The 16,517-nt window shown below is 41.7% G+C and overlaps 1 protein-coding gene and 1 non-coding gene across 2 annotated transcripts in view; both read right to left on the bottom strand.

Moving 5' to 3' along the window:
• Positions 1–11,592, bottom strand: part of csrnp3 (cysteine-serine-rich nuclear protein 3) — a 30,191-nt gene extending 18,599 nt beyond the window's left edge. Inside the window, exons 1-2 of the mRNA XM_007889860.2 lie at positions 11,334–11,592; positions 11,081–11,183 (exon numbers count right to left, since the gene is read on the bottom strand). The gene's annotated coding sequence lies outside the window, so the exon portion shown is untranslated. The remainder of the gene's footprint in view (positions 1–11,080; positions 11,184–11,333) is intronic.
• On the bottom strand, positions 5,751–5,823 carry trnam-cau. Its single transcript has one exon. It is a non-coding gene; the product is annotated as a tRNA-Met (tRNA).
• Positions 11,593–16,517: the final 4,925 nt, after the last annotated feature.

Genomic DNA, 16,517 nt, shown 5'->3' with positions numbered 1-16,517 from the left:
ATGGCACCTCAGGCACAAGCTCGAGGTGTCTCTCTCTCTCTCTCGACCAATCTGTGAATGAACTTGTCTCCATTCAGTGCAATACTAACTAACCTCATTCATTCATGGCAAACAAAAGAAGCTGAGAGGTTCAGTGTTAATAAACAGTCTGAAACACTGAAACAAGTGGTGAGGCTGAAAACCAGCAATAGCATTAGGAAGAACATAACCCAGGAATGGTCAGATACCAGGAAGGGTGAGCTTTTTCTATCGTAAAGCATCAATCAGTTATAATAAAAATAATAATCCTTGCATTTGATATAGAGCCTTATCACGTCTCAAAGCGCTTCACAGAATACACTGTAAAGTGAACTGACTGCGTATTTTGTGGGCAAAACGCAGCAGCCAATTGTGCACAGCAGCGTCCCACAAACAGTCTTGGATTGAGTGGCCAAATTATTATTTTTTGAAGGGATTATTACCCCTGGAAAAGCAATCTGCCAATCGACTAACTACCAGTTTCCTACTTACTGCTGGATAAACAGAGGCGTGTGGAGTAAGGAAACTTGCCCAACATTTCACCCTGCTGGGAATCGAACCCAGATCCTCTGGCTTGCGAGGCGAGTGCTTAAACCACTGAGCTACAGGACTCCACAGCCCACTTTGTCTCTGATATACCAGCCAACAATAATGTGGACAATACATATCTGGCAGGAGAAGCACAGGGAGCTTCAAAGAGGAGGCAGGAGAGAAAGATCCATCTGGTGTTTTGGCGGTCACATGTTGGATTGCTTGAAGGTGACCCCAATAACTTTTAACCTCTGCCAGTCAATGTTTCCATTAGATACACTCATTCAACCTTCTTCCACGGGAATGAGGGTCACCATCAAAGGGGAGCAATATGACGAGGGCAATGGGAGAAGGAGTTCTGAGCACGTGGCTGTCTTGCACACAGGTCCAGTCTGCTGGTGCTCAATTCCCAGGAGCAACGCAGAGCAATCTGCAGCTCAGTGTGGAGCCCTGAAACATCTGCTCACATTATAATCTCTGCAAACTCTAACAAACGCTGAACACTGCAGCGGGGAAGAAAGGTTTGTGCGGCAACTTCCTGCAACTCTACTTCACTATGAGCCTCCAATAGAGGAAGTTTATTTAGATAACTCACTCTGTGTGGGTGTGTGTGTGGGTGTGTGGGTGTGTGTGTGGGTGTGCATGAATGTGTGTGTTCCACCGATTCTTGTTAATATGATGTAATTGAAACACTGAGAATTGTGAAGCACCAAATCATAACAGTGAAAACAGTACAATGTAATATTTCACAGAGAAGCAGCTGCTGTGACATATACAACTCCATTTAAGTTTGGTTTCCAGCTAAATAAATATTTTCACACGGTTTACAAGGTTTCCGCATTTTGGCACGTATCATAGCAGTGATTTTCAACCTTTCTCTACTGGCTCCAAGGTGATACGCTTGTCAGAATCGAGCCAGCCCTCTGTGATGGTCCCTAGTCCGGTTCCTGAGCCGGGAGGATCTGCAGTATTCCTGGGCACTCACTGCTGATGGCAGCAGACCCCAGCTTGGCTCAGCACAGGACCTGGAAGGGCTGACCAGTCACTGGGGGCAGGGAATCCTCCCACTCAGCTCCTCCAAAGCCCTAATTAACTGGTATGGTGGTCCTAGCTGGACAAGTAGCGGGAAAGCTTGGCTTCTGCCAACCTGCGCCTAATACTTTCCGGATTTAGGTGGACTGGATATGTACCTCCAGAGAGAGCGAGCATTCCATTCCAACCAGTTATCTCTGGAATTTCCATGGTGTAGATGGGATACCTATTAGAAGGAGAATAGGGTTCTGGTAGAAGAGTAAAACAATGTAGGGATGAGACAGGAGATACAGCAAATGACCACACTTTCACTGTGTACACAGTCAGTTCTATTCCTGGATTTTCACCTAAAACTAACCGTACTTTAATCAAACCTCAATGCTGGAAAGTTTACGATAACTCAACATGAACTATTTAGTGCCTTCCCTGTTTCTTCATTCCAAGAATATAGCTGTTTATGTGCAAAACTGCAAACATATGGTGCAACTCTAGGGAGAAATAAAAAAATTCCATGACAGCCTTTTCTTTCCGAACTGCAAGTGTGTAGACAGCTGCTTGGGTGTCACAGCTCCAGTATAATGTAGCTATGGCACACCGTGACATTTAGTTATGTCAGACCAGAGGTGATCTATCTTACGCTGTTTGCTTAAAAAAATGCACTGCTAATGGCAGAGCAATAAATGTTATTCTCCGGATAAATCCCAAATATATAATCATAATAATATTATTAATCCTTGCACGTGATACAGCGCCTTATCATGACGTTGAGACATCTCAAAGCACTTCACAGCACACTTGTAAATTGAAGTGACTATTTTGTGGGCGAAACGTGGCAGCCAATTGCGCACAGCAGAGTCCCACAAACAGTCTTAGATTGAGTGGCCAAATTATTATTATTTTTTTGAAGGGATTATTACCCCCAGAAAGCAATCCGCCAATCGACTAACCACCGGGTTCCCACGTACTGTTGGGCAAACAGAGAACGTATTTCTTTTTGACTACGAGGGAGATGATTCATAACGGTGGGGATATAAACTTTCAAAACATATAGCGGCAACAATGAGAGTATAAAAGTTCAACTTCCCTTGAACTCTTGAAATATTTGTGTGTGATTCTTTGCACAAAGACAACTGCTGTATTTTGGTACATTGTGCAGCTAAGAGCTAGCTCTCCATGTACAGTACATACAACGGAGTAGGCAGGGCTGCACAGAAAAACAGAAGGCCTCGTTATGCTTTACGAAACATCCTTGATTTGCATCACTGTAAGTACTGAGCACACAGCCTCACACAGCCCTCATCACAAATGCAAACTGTCAATTACAGGAGCCCATCACTGTAACACTCTGATATATCAGGCGTGCTTTATGGCTCCCACTTTAATGGGTACGGTCAGCCACATGAAACGTTCTCTGTAACAGGATTTCTGCATGACTTCCAAAGGCTTTCTGTAGCGGTCCGACTGCACTGGCTGACTTTGTTTAGCTGTCAAATTGTTAATCTGCTGCCAGATATGCTGAACCCCCAAACTAGCTTCTTAAACGCAGTCAGTGCACCTTCACAGCTACACTCCCTGTTCAGCACAACCTCAACACATAACATGACTGAGCCAAGACAACGGAAATGCAGCTTCCCAACCGATATATTAATAATAATATAATCCTTGCATTTGATGTAATAATAATAATCCTTGCATTTGATATAGCCTATTTCACATCTTCTCGACGTCTCAAAGCGCTTCACAGAATATACTGTAAAGTGAATTGACTGTACATTTGTGGGCGAAAAGCATCTTATCACGTCTTTGAGACGTCTCAAAGCGCTTCACAGTATACACGGTAGAGTGAATTGACCATGTATTTTGTGGGCGAAACGGGTCACTCATTATTCTAATTGCTTTAAGCATTTTAATGTTTGCACAAATGCATTGCTTGTTTTTTAAGGCTTGGCTATCACGCTTTTGATTCTTTTGCTATTTTACGTCAGGTCCTGATCCCTGACTGTTCAGCGCCTTGGCCCCATCCTCCCGATGTCAAAGGCGTTTTACACATGTAATTTTGTTGCTTTTGTGTATTATAAAGTCCGACGTTATCCAATCTAATTAGAATGATTACTCCGAATGGCTTGTGTGTGATCAGCGTGTGTGAATATTTACTGCTGTTAAGTGGAACATTTTAGCATTTCACAGGTTGAAGACTCTTTCATTTATTTAGATGCCATTTCCAGGGTTTCATTCCAACACACAGTGCCAGAATCCCCTCGGGTAAACAGGCTTCATGTCCGGCATGATGTTCTACTTTACTTCACTCGGAAAATGCCACAGGCTTTAGCACTAAAGCATATTTTGGCATCTCAGTCATCAAAGCTCGCCGTGACTGATTTCTGGAATAGCCTATTTAGAGCAGTTCACTGTGTAGGTAATAAATAAATAGATTCATGTGTTTGCTGTGGAGGCCAGAGAGATTTTCTCAGTGATAATCAGTGTTATCTGTTTTTGGATTTTGCATTTGCCTGTGTGTTGTTGCAGAGCACGCCTCTGCTTACTCAGCAGTAAGTAGGAACCCGATCGTTAGTCAATTAGCAAATCGCTTTTCCTGGGTTAATGATCCCTATTTTTTTTAAAAATTGGTCACTCAATCCCTGACCGTTCCTGGGGACGCTGCTGTGCGCAATTGGCTGCCGGGTTTTATCCAAAAAATAAACAGTCAATTCACTTTACAGTTTATCCTGTGAAGCGCTTTGAGACGTCTCGAAGACACGATATCAAATGCAAGGATTATTATTATTATTATCACTGAGTTTACATTCAAGAAAATCCTGTCTGCTGCAGAGGGCACAGAATATCATGTCCTCACTCCATTGTGACATGTGTACAGACAGGGATCATATCCAGCTATCACCCACTCAGCTGCTGACGGCTGTGAGGTTGGTTTGGGTTTTGTCTTATTTATTTATATGGTGTTCAGTTACAGGATGTAATTAATTTGAGAGACAATCACAGCAGAAAACAACAGTATGAGTGTGATTTCCTTTTCCTTCCCCAGTGCTTCTCAGCCTCACGGGTGGTGCACTCTCCTGAGCATGGATTCCTGCCCACTTACACACTCACCCTATATAATAATAATAATCTTTACATTTGATATAGCACCTTATCAAAGTCTTTAAGATGGATCAAAGCAGAATATACTGTACAGTGAAACGACTGTATATTTTGTGGATGAAACACGGCAGCTAATTGCGCACGGCAGCGGTCCCAGTCATGGATTGAGTGACCAAATTATTATTATTTTTGCTTTTCTTTCCAGCTTCATCTACAGCCAGAAAGGTTGTCTGGTTGCAGTTAATATTCTCAAACACTGCATTGAACTGCAACTGTTCTGAAGTGTTTCTGGTTCAGTAATCTAGCACAGGCCTTTGTCATCACTCATTATTTTTATACTGTTTATATTGCTTTTCTGTTTCAAGTGCTTCTGGAACGCTCGCTACTCTGTGTGAAGGGCGCTATATAAAGGCAAGTTGTTGTTTTTGGTGGGATGGGGGAGTGGCAGAGGGGGTAAATGAAGGGAAATCGGGGTGAGGACCGATAGGCCAATGTACAGTGTTTCATTTCATTTATTATGTTGCTGAAATATTGATCACGTGATTGCCTCTTTAATGACATCAAAGGAACGTAATAGGGCAGTTTCCGAGTTGGATTCAAATTGATTTACATCCCCTGCATTTACACTGCGGCTTACTCTATCGATGTGCTGCGGAAAGCACTTCCTCAAGGTGATCCCAGTAGCTGGGTTCAACTGCTTTTGGTTTGGGGACTGCTCGATCCTGATTTACATCGCACTTTTAATGGTGAATTACAGGCGCATGATATAAAGTAGGCAGTTCTTTTTTTTTAATATAAAATAGTAATAATCCTTGCATTTGATAAAGCACGCTATCACATCGTCGACTCCTCTCAAAGCGCTTCACAGAATATGTTGTATTTTGTCTGTGAAACGCGGCAGCCAATTGCGCACAGTGGTGTCCCACAAACAGTCGTGGATTGAGCGACCAAATTATTTATTTTTTTGAAGGGATTATTAACCCCGGGAAAGTGTTCAGCCAATCAACTAACAACTGGGTTTCTACTTAGACAGAGGCCTGTGTGAGGAGTAAGGAAACTCGCCTAAAGTTTCGTCCTGCCCGGGAATCAAACCCAGGTCTCTCGCTTATGAGGCGAGTGCTCTAACCATTGAGCTACAGGACTGCAATTTTTTTTTAAAAAAATGCTTAGGGTTAGGGTTTTCACAATGCTCTGAAGTAACTTGAGGGGTGAGGTTGCTGTGGCCTGAATTTAAAATGTTAAAATGACAATTATTGCATTGCATGTCAGGCAGTGTGTTCGTATAATAACGCTCCCAGTGTTATCACAGGATAGAATGTATCGTCATTGGGAAGAGGATTGGTGCTGGTGGTGAGGAGGGAGGAGAAGAGAGGAGAAGGAAGAGAAAATCTGATGCATTATTCTATATTGTGAAACAAGACAGAATTACGTTAACTCGGTGCCATAGGGGCCTCAGCCTCCAATGTACTGACTGAGTGAGCCGCAGTCTAAACAATATCTCTGCGGCTTAGCACAAACTGTGTCATCCATCCTGAAACAATGAAAATGGAAACACAGGAAGCGGTAGTAAATGCAGTGGGAGCTGAGGGAATTGAGGCAATAATTGCTTCACATTGACGGGGGGGAAATATATATATAGTGCGTCCATCGTTTTGGCCTGCACTGCACTGCACATCATTCTCCAAATGTGCCTGCGTAACTGAGGGGCTGTGACTGCCTTTCCTATCGGATTCGTATAGCGAGGGAAAAGAAAAGCCAGGTGCAAATTTGAAAATAAATAATAATAATAATAATTTGGTCACTCAATCCACGACCTCTTGTGGGACGCTGCCGTGTGCAATTGGCTGCCGTGTTTCGCCCAGGAAACGAGACACCTGAGTTCAATTCCAGGCAGGGCGGAACCTTGGGCAAGTTCCCTTACTCCACATGTCTAATAATGATCCCTCCAAAAAACAAAACAAGAATAAATTGATCATTTTCAACCCACGACTGTTTGTGGGACGCTGCTGTGCACAATTGGCTGCCGGGTCGTCCACAAATATTCAGTCAATTCACTTTACAGCAAATTCTGTGAAGCGCTTTGAGACGTCGAGAAGACGTGAAAAGCGCTATATCAAATGCAGGGATTATTATTATATTATTATTAATATACACAGTCATTTCACTCTACAGTGTATCCTATGAACCACCTTTGAGACATCGCGAAGACTTGATGAGGCGCTGTATCAAATGAAAGGATTATTATTATTATTAATATTATCATTGAGCCTCCCCCTTAGTTCAGAGACCTGAGAACTGGACAGCTATCCCCTGGCTACAGGAATCTCAAGTGGACCCTATAAAATGTCACCATAAAATGAATACCTTGTAGTTTTATCATCAAAAGCCAGCTGCAGTTCCACTTTGGTACCCCCAGACAGCCCACAATCTTAGCACTTTGTTTTACTCTCAAGAGAATGAGATACAATACAATTTACTTTACAGTCTACTCTGTGAAGCGCTTTGAGACATCTCGATGACGTGATAAGGTGCTGTATCAAATGCAAAGATTATTGTTATTATAATTATAATTATTATTATTATTAACTGCATGCAGTACTCAAGATCATTGTCGACGTTTGGTGAGGAGCACAGTATTGAAACCCTTAAAGCTGCGTGTTAATGTCTGAGGAGGCAGAGTTGGAGAGAGGGGGCATCAAAGTTATAGTTAGCAGAAGTTCTGTGTTAATATGTAACTGGATTGTAGTTTGGACTTTGAAAGTTCCCTGAGTATCTAAACCTCCAGCAGATGGCACCGTTACTGCTTTTAAGCTCCAGTTAATATAAAATGACGTATTGAGACTCGGAGCGAACAGAATAATCATCTACGCCTTTTTAAGGCGCCTTAAAATGTCTCGTTTCTTTCCAATTTTCTTTCTCAATCACAATCGGACGATGCAAAATTCCATTACCGTCCCTATTCTGGTCTCTCCACGTTGTGTGTCTTCACTTTCCGACTTATGCCCAGCGCTACTTTGCAACTCGTTCTTGGAAAACACATGAAAGGTTCACTGACTTGTTCCTTCTAAGTACGGAAGCAGCTATCCTCTGTTTGGCACCTCCTTCAACATCGAGGTTGAGTTCTGGAAATTACTGTGTGTATATATATATTATATATAGAATGCTATATATAAGTTAATTCATATATCCTTTTTAAGGCCAAGTTGCAGCTCTATTATAGTTGATGATAAAACTACAAGGTATTGGACTCAAATGTTGATGGAATAACTGCTGGCGTAATGCTTCGATGCTCCACCGTGCTTTACAGTGTATCCTGGGAAGCGCTTTAAGACGTCTCGATGATGTGATAGGACGCTCTGTCAAATGTGAGGATTATATTATTATTATTATATTCGAGCGCTCTGAGCCGTTGCCCTGCGTGGAGGGCGCTATGTAAGTGCAAGTTGTTCTTGGCTATTTTTTCACCATCCATTTGAGCTCATTTTTTGCAGATTACCCCCTCTTCCCCCTTTTCTTCCAATGACAGGATCAAGATGTCCTACACTCATATAAAATGTACTTACTCGAATAAATCAGATTGAATAACTTTTTTCATTGGAAGGCAACCTATCCACTATCTCAGGGAAATTTCTGTCTATTTTTGAGATGGCTTCAAAGAAAAATATTTACACACATCGTCAATAACACACCAAGTATCTTTCTGCGAAAGGCAACATGTCTGTGGGTAGTTATAAGGGAATTATTCATTAGGTGAGGCTGAGATGTTGCTAATTAACCATTTTTGATCGACCTTAAGCGAGTGTAAATTTTAGCTCACGACCCAAAGATTAGAAGATGGGTCATTAAAAAACATTTCAGTGGAGCGGCTTAGAGTGTTGCACCGAGAGAAATGAGGACAGTAATAAAGGTCAGCCTTAGCCTCCTTTGTTTCTCTCTCTCTCTCTCTCTTGCTCTCTGTTGCTGCAGTGAAGGTTTAGTCTTTCTGTCAAGAAGCCAGGCTGCTCCCACAGGTAAAGCTTTGCTGCACTGCATACACTATAAAACCAGCTGATTGCTTCTCAGCACCACAGCTTCACGCCAAGGCAGGTTCAGTTGAAATGAAAATAATAATAACAACAATAATCCTTGCATTTGATATAGCGCCTTATCACGTCTTCGAGACGTCTCAAAGCGCTTCACAGAAAGTGAATTGACTCGTGTATTTTTTGTGGGCAAAACGCTGCAGCCGATTGCGCACAGCAGCGTCCCACAAACAGTTGTGGATTGAGTGACCAAATTATTATTATTTTTTGGGGAAGAAATTATTACCCCCGGGAAAGTGATCTGCCAATCGACTAACAACTGGGTTCTTGCTTACTGCTGGTAAACAGCGGCGTGTGTGTGGAGTAAGGAAACTTGCCCAAGGTTTCGCCCAGCCCGGGAATCGAACCCGGGTCCTCTGGCTTGCGAGGCGAGTGCTCTAACCACTGAGCTACAGGACTCCACAATCCTTGTGAATCAGACGAAGTTCAGACACGTGACCCTTTAAGGCTTATTGCGTTCCAATGTAAAAGCTCTCTGAAAATATTAATTTAGTTAAAGACCTACTTCATCGCACTCCGTGTACTCTGGAAACAAACAAGCGAGTGTTGTAAAAGGCTGACATTACCTCACTTACAATATTGACTCCTGCCAAAGTAAAGACAAAAATCATAGCCTTGAATTAAATAGATGACACTCGTGTGGGTTGAGTTTAATCTCTGGCTGGTCTGTCTGCAACCCAAAATGGCATAGATTATACCGAAATAGCTTTGACAAGCTGATGTAATGCATCTATCAAACAGAGATGGGTTTGCAAAAGAACAGGCTGTGATAGTTTAGTTTATTTAGCTTTAATTCAGCAATTAAGAATCAAAGCCCACCCTTGTTTTCAGTACGCTTCCAATCGTGATACAGGTCAACTCGGAAAGGTTCCCCCACAAATTTCCAGTCAATTCACTTTACAGTCAATATTCACTCGACAGAATATATTATTGTTCTGTGAAGCGCTTTGAGACGTCTCGAAGACGTGATGAGGCGCTATATCAAATGCAAGGATTATTATTATATATAATAACATTGCCAGGTTGTAACTAGTCACGCTCTGGGATCTATTTGGAGCTGGGATTTTACTCGATACAATTGCAGTTTTTCTGGACTGAATGAATTCCAATTTCAGCATCAATTCTAGTGTTGTGCGTCAGAGACTAATTGAATGCTACCCCCAGATATCTATCTGGGTAGAGATTCGAAATGTAGCAATTCTTTAAGTGAGCCTGGAATGACTTAGTGGAAGAGTTCAGTGTGATTCCTTCCATTAAGTCCACTCTGTACTCCATCTAAAGACCTGCCTTTTTGATCGTGCTTAAGGTCACCTCCGCCCCTTCCTCTCCCGCCACCCCCACCCCCCCACCGGCTCGGTGTCAGACTCCGCCACTGTAAAGCGCTCCGGGACCCTACCCCACGTGAAGGCCGCTATATAAATGCTTGTTGTTATTGTTGTATTTTGAACGCGCCAATGAATCAGCTGACGTTTGAGTTTCAGAGACTCTGTGGGAGACCACTGAATCATTTATTCACTATATTAACACAGGCTCTGATGTGAATAGGCTTATAATTCCAGGCAGAAAGCTGTTACAAAGATACGCTCATCTTGTCAACCAGCTTAAACCTGCCACAGAAACACCAGTGTTCAAAACCCACAAGCCCCACTGTGACATTTCGCTTCTCAGCACGTTTTAAAATAAACATTTTTATAATTTTTTTTGCCGTCTAAATTTCTACCCAATCATATTAAGCAATAATAGGAATAAATAATAATTCTAGAATCCTGGGAAACTCAGTTGGTTCAAAAAGTCCTTTGCTCTTTTTGCAATTGAATAAAATGAGTCGGATCTCTTATAACAATATCCTCCAAGGAGGGGAGTAGGTAAGCAGGTGTTCCTGAGGTTGAACTTGCTCCGAGGTGACAAACCCAGGGGCGAGTTATGCAGGTGAACAGTAATCTCAGGTGTTTGTTAAACTTTAAAAAAGGTTTTGTTAAAAAGGTATTTGTCTGTCTGCCTCAACAGCCAGGCTTGAAGGTGTAAACATGCTCTCAACCTATAAGCAAAAGCCGTAACGGTCAGTGGGCAAAATGCCTTCAGACTCGTGATACCATCACAATGTCTTTGAGACGTCTCGAAGACGTGATAAGGCAGTCTATCAAATGCAAGGATTATTACTTATTATTGAAGAACGTCTTAAAGAAACGGTGATATATTTCTTCAGATAATCGGGTAGCTGAAAAATACGACTTTTTGGGCGGCCTGTCGTAAACTGAAATGTTATTATTTATTAACTAGGCACGAGCGAATTTGATAGTAAGAATGCAAACACTCACCTTGAAACCGGGTAATGTGATTAACTGGGCTAGTGATTTCCTGGTTAGATTTGGATTTCCCTTATTGTCATTCTGGCTGATCTGAGTCGCTGTCCTGGTTTACCTAAAATAACGAAAAGAGAAATTACCCAACGTCGCTGATTGCTTTTAATCTTCTTTTGGACACGTGTACACACATTCTCGAGATTACACTTAACCAGACGTTGCAACACGGGTTTGAGTACTGGTGATTACAATACAGTGCAGAACCTACCTCAGTGATCGAGGTTTGAGGTTCATTCACACACAGACAAATCCTGCGGAGGGAACTTTCAATACGTTTGTAATTCAATGTGGTTCAAGTTCCTAGTCTTTTTCTTCTCAGTCGTGGACTTTACACATATTTTCAAAGCAAATAGAGAAGTAAACACAATTCAAGCAGCCGCCACACAGTAAAATGGCTGGCAAGGATCATGCACGCCTGAAAATGTAATCGATTACAGGAGAGATCTCTCCACTGGGAAAAGCTGAGCCAAAAAGGACTGGAGTGAAACACCTGCTTTGCGATGTGAAAGGGAAGTGTTAAACAGGAGGTGTTTAACAAGAGGAAAGCTGGACCTAATTAACTGGGATATTCTTATACGGATATTAATAATTTACTAGATTTTTCATCATTTCTCTTTGCTGGCTGGCTGACGCAGATGTTTAAGCTGCAATTAGCCAACTGCCTTCGAAAAGAATATCTGTCTGTCCCAGATAGATTTCAAGGTTTTATTTTGGCTGTTGTATTTCTCCTTCTCCGCTGCTTGCTTACGGAATGCCTAAATGATCACTCAAGGCACAAATGATCCTCACCCAAAGCTACGCCGTGAATGAGGTCAGTACAGCAATACGATCAGCTGACACCAGAGGATTTTTGCAACTGGCTGTCTCTCGTTCTATTTCTTCCCTCCCTCTGTGGCCGCGCTTTCAACCCCGAAGCTTTGGAACTCTCTACTCCAGTCCCTCCTTCTGCCTCGCTCCCTCCACCCCCTTTTTCAGATCATGATTGAAGACCTCCCTCCCTCCCTCCCTCCCTCCCCCTTGCTCGGTGTCAGTCTCCGCCACTGTTAAGCACTCTGTGACGCTGCCCCACTGTGTAAATGCAAGTTGTTGTTGCTGGTCCTGCAGCACTGCCTTACAAACAGCGCTGTGACAAGTGCAAGTGACAGGCAAGTCAAACACACAGCCATCTGCTGAGGGGCACAGCTGTACTATCACCTGCGCTGCCAGGCTGCTGAGCACAAACAACACAACTGCCTGTAAACTGACAAAAGTATCTTCATTCACAGTTCCCGAGCAAACTGTGGACCCAGCGAACAATTTAATGAGGATTCGCAATACGGTCATACAGACGCACGTCATATAACCTGACTCAGAGATGAGTTGCCACTTCCCATGATTCGAATAACACACTCATGCAATTCCACTTGATGCAGATCCAATTAAGGAGTAAAAATAAATTACACGTGAAACTCTATAGGGTTAGCGTGCGCAGGCAAATGTTATGTGCATCGTTGCATCTCATCATTATGTTAAAATGTCACAGTATTGCCTGCTACTACCACCACTACTGCTGCTGCTACTAATAATCCTTGCATTTGATATAGGGCCTTATTCACATCATTGAGACGACCGCAAAGTGCTTCACTGAATATACTGTAATAATAATCCTTGCATTTGATATAGCGCTTTTCACGTCGGGAGGACGTCCCAAAGCGCTTCACAGAACACACTGTAAAGTGGATTCACTGTGCATTTTGTGGGCGAAACGCGGCAGCCAATTGCACACAGTAGTGTCCCACAAACAGTCGAGGATTGAGTGACCAGATTATCACTACTACTTTTTTAAGCGATCCACAAATCGACTAACCACCAGGTTCCTACTCACTGCTGATAAACAGAGGAGTGTGGAGTAAGGAAACTTGCCTAAGATTTCGGCCCACTCCACAGATCATTGTAAATCATATAGTAAACCCATTAGAAGCTCACTATTATAGCAGTTATGTAAACTACCTGATGTTTAACTGGCAGCAAAGCATGCTCGCTCTGAGAAGCCGGGACACATGAAGTCCGATAGGGTTTCCTGAGGAACACACAAAACAATTGCTGCTGTCGTTCCTGACACTCGGCTCCACCTTTCTTTTGCATCTGTGTTCCCATCGGCAGATCACAACATGCACTTGGCGAGCTAAAGTGACACCAAATTCATCTTAAATATGGCACTGACATAAATTAATTTGGAAGGATGTCTCTTTTTTAAGGCTTTAATCAACAGCCAGATTCTGGTAGCACAATTTTCTCCATTTAAACCCCAAATAAGACAAATAATAATCCTTATATATATACATGGTTTAGTGTCAGGAGGATAACCCAATGTGCCTCAGAGGATATGCTGTAAAATGTGCATTTTTCTGGGTGAACTCGGCAGCCAATTTGCACACAGTAATGTCCCACAAACAGCCAAGTGAACAACCAGTACAGGATTGTCCATTATCTTAAATCTTGTACTTAACCATTGTTCTTTCAGAATTGAGTGTTAGTTATTCGATGCCAGACTTGTTTACTAACAAAGCAATTAAATCATTCTTCATGTCACATTGTGATTTGATCACTCAATCCCCGACTGTTTGTGGGACGCTGCTGTGTGCAATTGGCTGCCGCAGTTCGCCCACAAAATACCCAGTCAATTCACTTTACAGTATATCCTGTGAAGAGCTTTGAGACGTCTCGAAGATGTGATAAAACGTTATATCAAATGCGAGGATTATTGTTATTTTTGATAAATGCAGGCAATTTTTGTTCCTTTAAATTCTATCCACAAGACAAGAGGCAACAGCAGGATTGGACATATTACTGCCTGGCATCAGCCCAACGTGTCCAAAGGTTACCCCTTGCCTTTCATGCTATGATGAATCATGTTATGCCTCATTTACAATGAGCTGATTTTATGCAAATAATGAAATCTCAGTTCATTGTGTGTTGGGAGTTAGAGCATCTTGCTGTATGTACAGCGTAAGAAAATAAACGAGATGATGCCAACCCATCGAGAACGTGGGAGAACCAAACTTTGCCATTATCGAGGTACAGTGATCCACTGCGTAGAGTGACTGATAGAATCTTTCATACTGTAACTATGTCATCGCAGTCCTTCAGACAACATGCCCCATCCTTTACATACAGAAACAAAATGAAAGCAAAATAAAGGCAGTAAAAAGTTTTCAAAATAAGGCAGCAAACTTGTTCGGTTGTTTTCCCGTGTGAGATTCAGATTAAATCAAATGTTGTTTAATTGAAAATACTGTGGAGCAAATGTTAACCTCCACATAGATTACACACAGGTTCTGCTTATAATAATATAGTAATAATCCTTACATTTGACACAGCGCCTTATCACGTCTTCGAGACATCTCACAGAACTTCACTGGATATACTGTCAAGTGAATTGACTGTATGTTTTGTGGGCGACACCCATCTTATAGTCTGGCGCAGTTTATTCCTTTTAAATATATAATTATACAAAAATAGAAAACTCTATTTTCAGTCCATAACTTAATTCAAGATTGGAACAGAAAGTGTCAAAGGTGTTTCCCTTTTATGAACCTGGGATTCCAATCAAATTAAAAAGATTAGACTAAGTGTGGTTAACTGGATACCTTTACAAGGCTTTATCTCTGCTTTTATTATCTTTAAAAGTTTGCTCAAGTTTAAATGATCCCAACATTGCACATGCGAGTGGAAACACAACATTGATTAAATCCAAAGACTGTGTTAAATCATATCAATCGAAAATTACAGCTCAGAGTGCCTATGCATTTGTTTTTGTAGACAATTAGCCTCAATCTACATTTATATAAACATGTGCATCACTAAAGCAGAAACATGTGGGGTTTATAATGATGTAATGTAATGGGAGGCATTGCTTTTAATTGAATTTATAGGTCAGTTTGGCACAGAGGTCTCAAAGCTCAAACCCAGCAGCTTTGGGGAGACGACTGTCTGATCAATAGATCCAGCGTCAATTTTAATCCAATGTTAGGAAGGTCCTGTAAAGATTTATAAGATTGCTATTGCTAGACCTGTACAGCTGTTCACATAGCTTTGTGAGCGGGCCAGCAGACAATGTTCGCGAACCTGAGAGGAAGCCTTTCAAGAACTTTATAAATGTTTGAAAAGTTGAATCGTATATTCTCCTCCTCCTCCTCCCAGTTGAATATAAAAATGAATATCTGCAGTCGAGCCTGCGGTAACAAACAGGAGAAGATAAATCCTCCATTTCAATTTAGTTGGCACTGACACACCTGCTGGTAACTAGGTAACAGAAACACACAGCGAGTCTCAGTCTCCTACAGATGGTGGATTTTGTTTGCTGAAATTGTTGATTCTGACAGCATTTATTCAAGATCTTCATCAAAGATTAGGTTAGTCCATCCATTAACAACGTCAATTCTTCCATTAATTTTGGCCACAAAATATACTGTCAATTCACTTTACAGTGTATCCTGTGAAGCGCTTTGAGACGTCTCGAAGTCGTGATAAGGCGCTGTATCAAAATCAAGGATTATTATATATAGTCGGAAAAGGTATTTAAGAGTTCAGCGATATACAAACTGAGCACATTCTTGACGGTGTATTGATGAATTAAGATGCCTCCGCTTAATTGCCTATTGCACAGCCTACTGCATTATAACATTGCAGCATTCAGTATCTAACTGATGCGGGAACCTTTCACCATCTCTTTGCCTTGGACTCCACAAAGTAATGAGTGGTGTTAGTGACCAGTGGAGCCTGTTCGACTGTTGAACTGCTGAACTGGAGCACACGCCCAGCCATTCACAAGAGAAGAAAATAGATTCAATTCAAATAATTGAACAAAATAATTGATGATAATATAAAAATGCTATTATAGTGTAATGTGTTCCTGAGTATTATTTAGTTTTTTTTCGAGTCATCAAAAAGGCATTTGGTCTAAAACTGACAATAGGGTAAGATTTAGCAAGGTTTCATAATGTGTTTGGTGTGATTTATCACACATTTCAGATTCTGGACTATTAGTCCTTGCCAACAATGAAACTAGCAGCTTAGAAACAAATCAATACCCATTGGGCTTGTAAATATTATGAATACCACAACTACTTTTAGGAATACTGTGTCAATACCCTATCAATACCACATGGCTGCCGTATTTTGCCCACAAAACACACAGTCAATTCACGTTACAGCGTGTTCTGTGAAGCGCTTTGAGACATCTCGAAGACGTGATAAGGCACTATATCAAATGCAAGGATTATGATGTTTTAATAAAATGTGTTGCCTGTTGAGTGAGTAGTGGTAATTACCACAAGTGCTGCATTACTACTAGTGATAACATCTGCAGTGACAGATGAGACTGGAGTAACCTTACTCCACACAGAACCCA

The sequence above is a fragment of the Callorhinchus milii genome, unplaced genomic scaffold, assembly GCF_018977255.1.
Source record: "Callorhinchus milii isolate IMCB2004 unplaced genomic scaffold, IMCB_Cmil_1.0 Scaffold6, whole genome shotgun sequence".
NCBI classification, from domain to species: Eukaryota; Metazoa; Chordata; class Chondrichthyes; order Chimaeriformes; family Callorhinchidae; genus Callorhinchus; species Callorhinchus milii.
The sequence above is the reverse complement of the archived record's forward strand: the minus strand, read 5'-3'. Positions and strand labels throughout refer to the sequence as shown.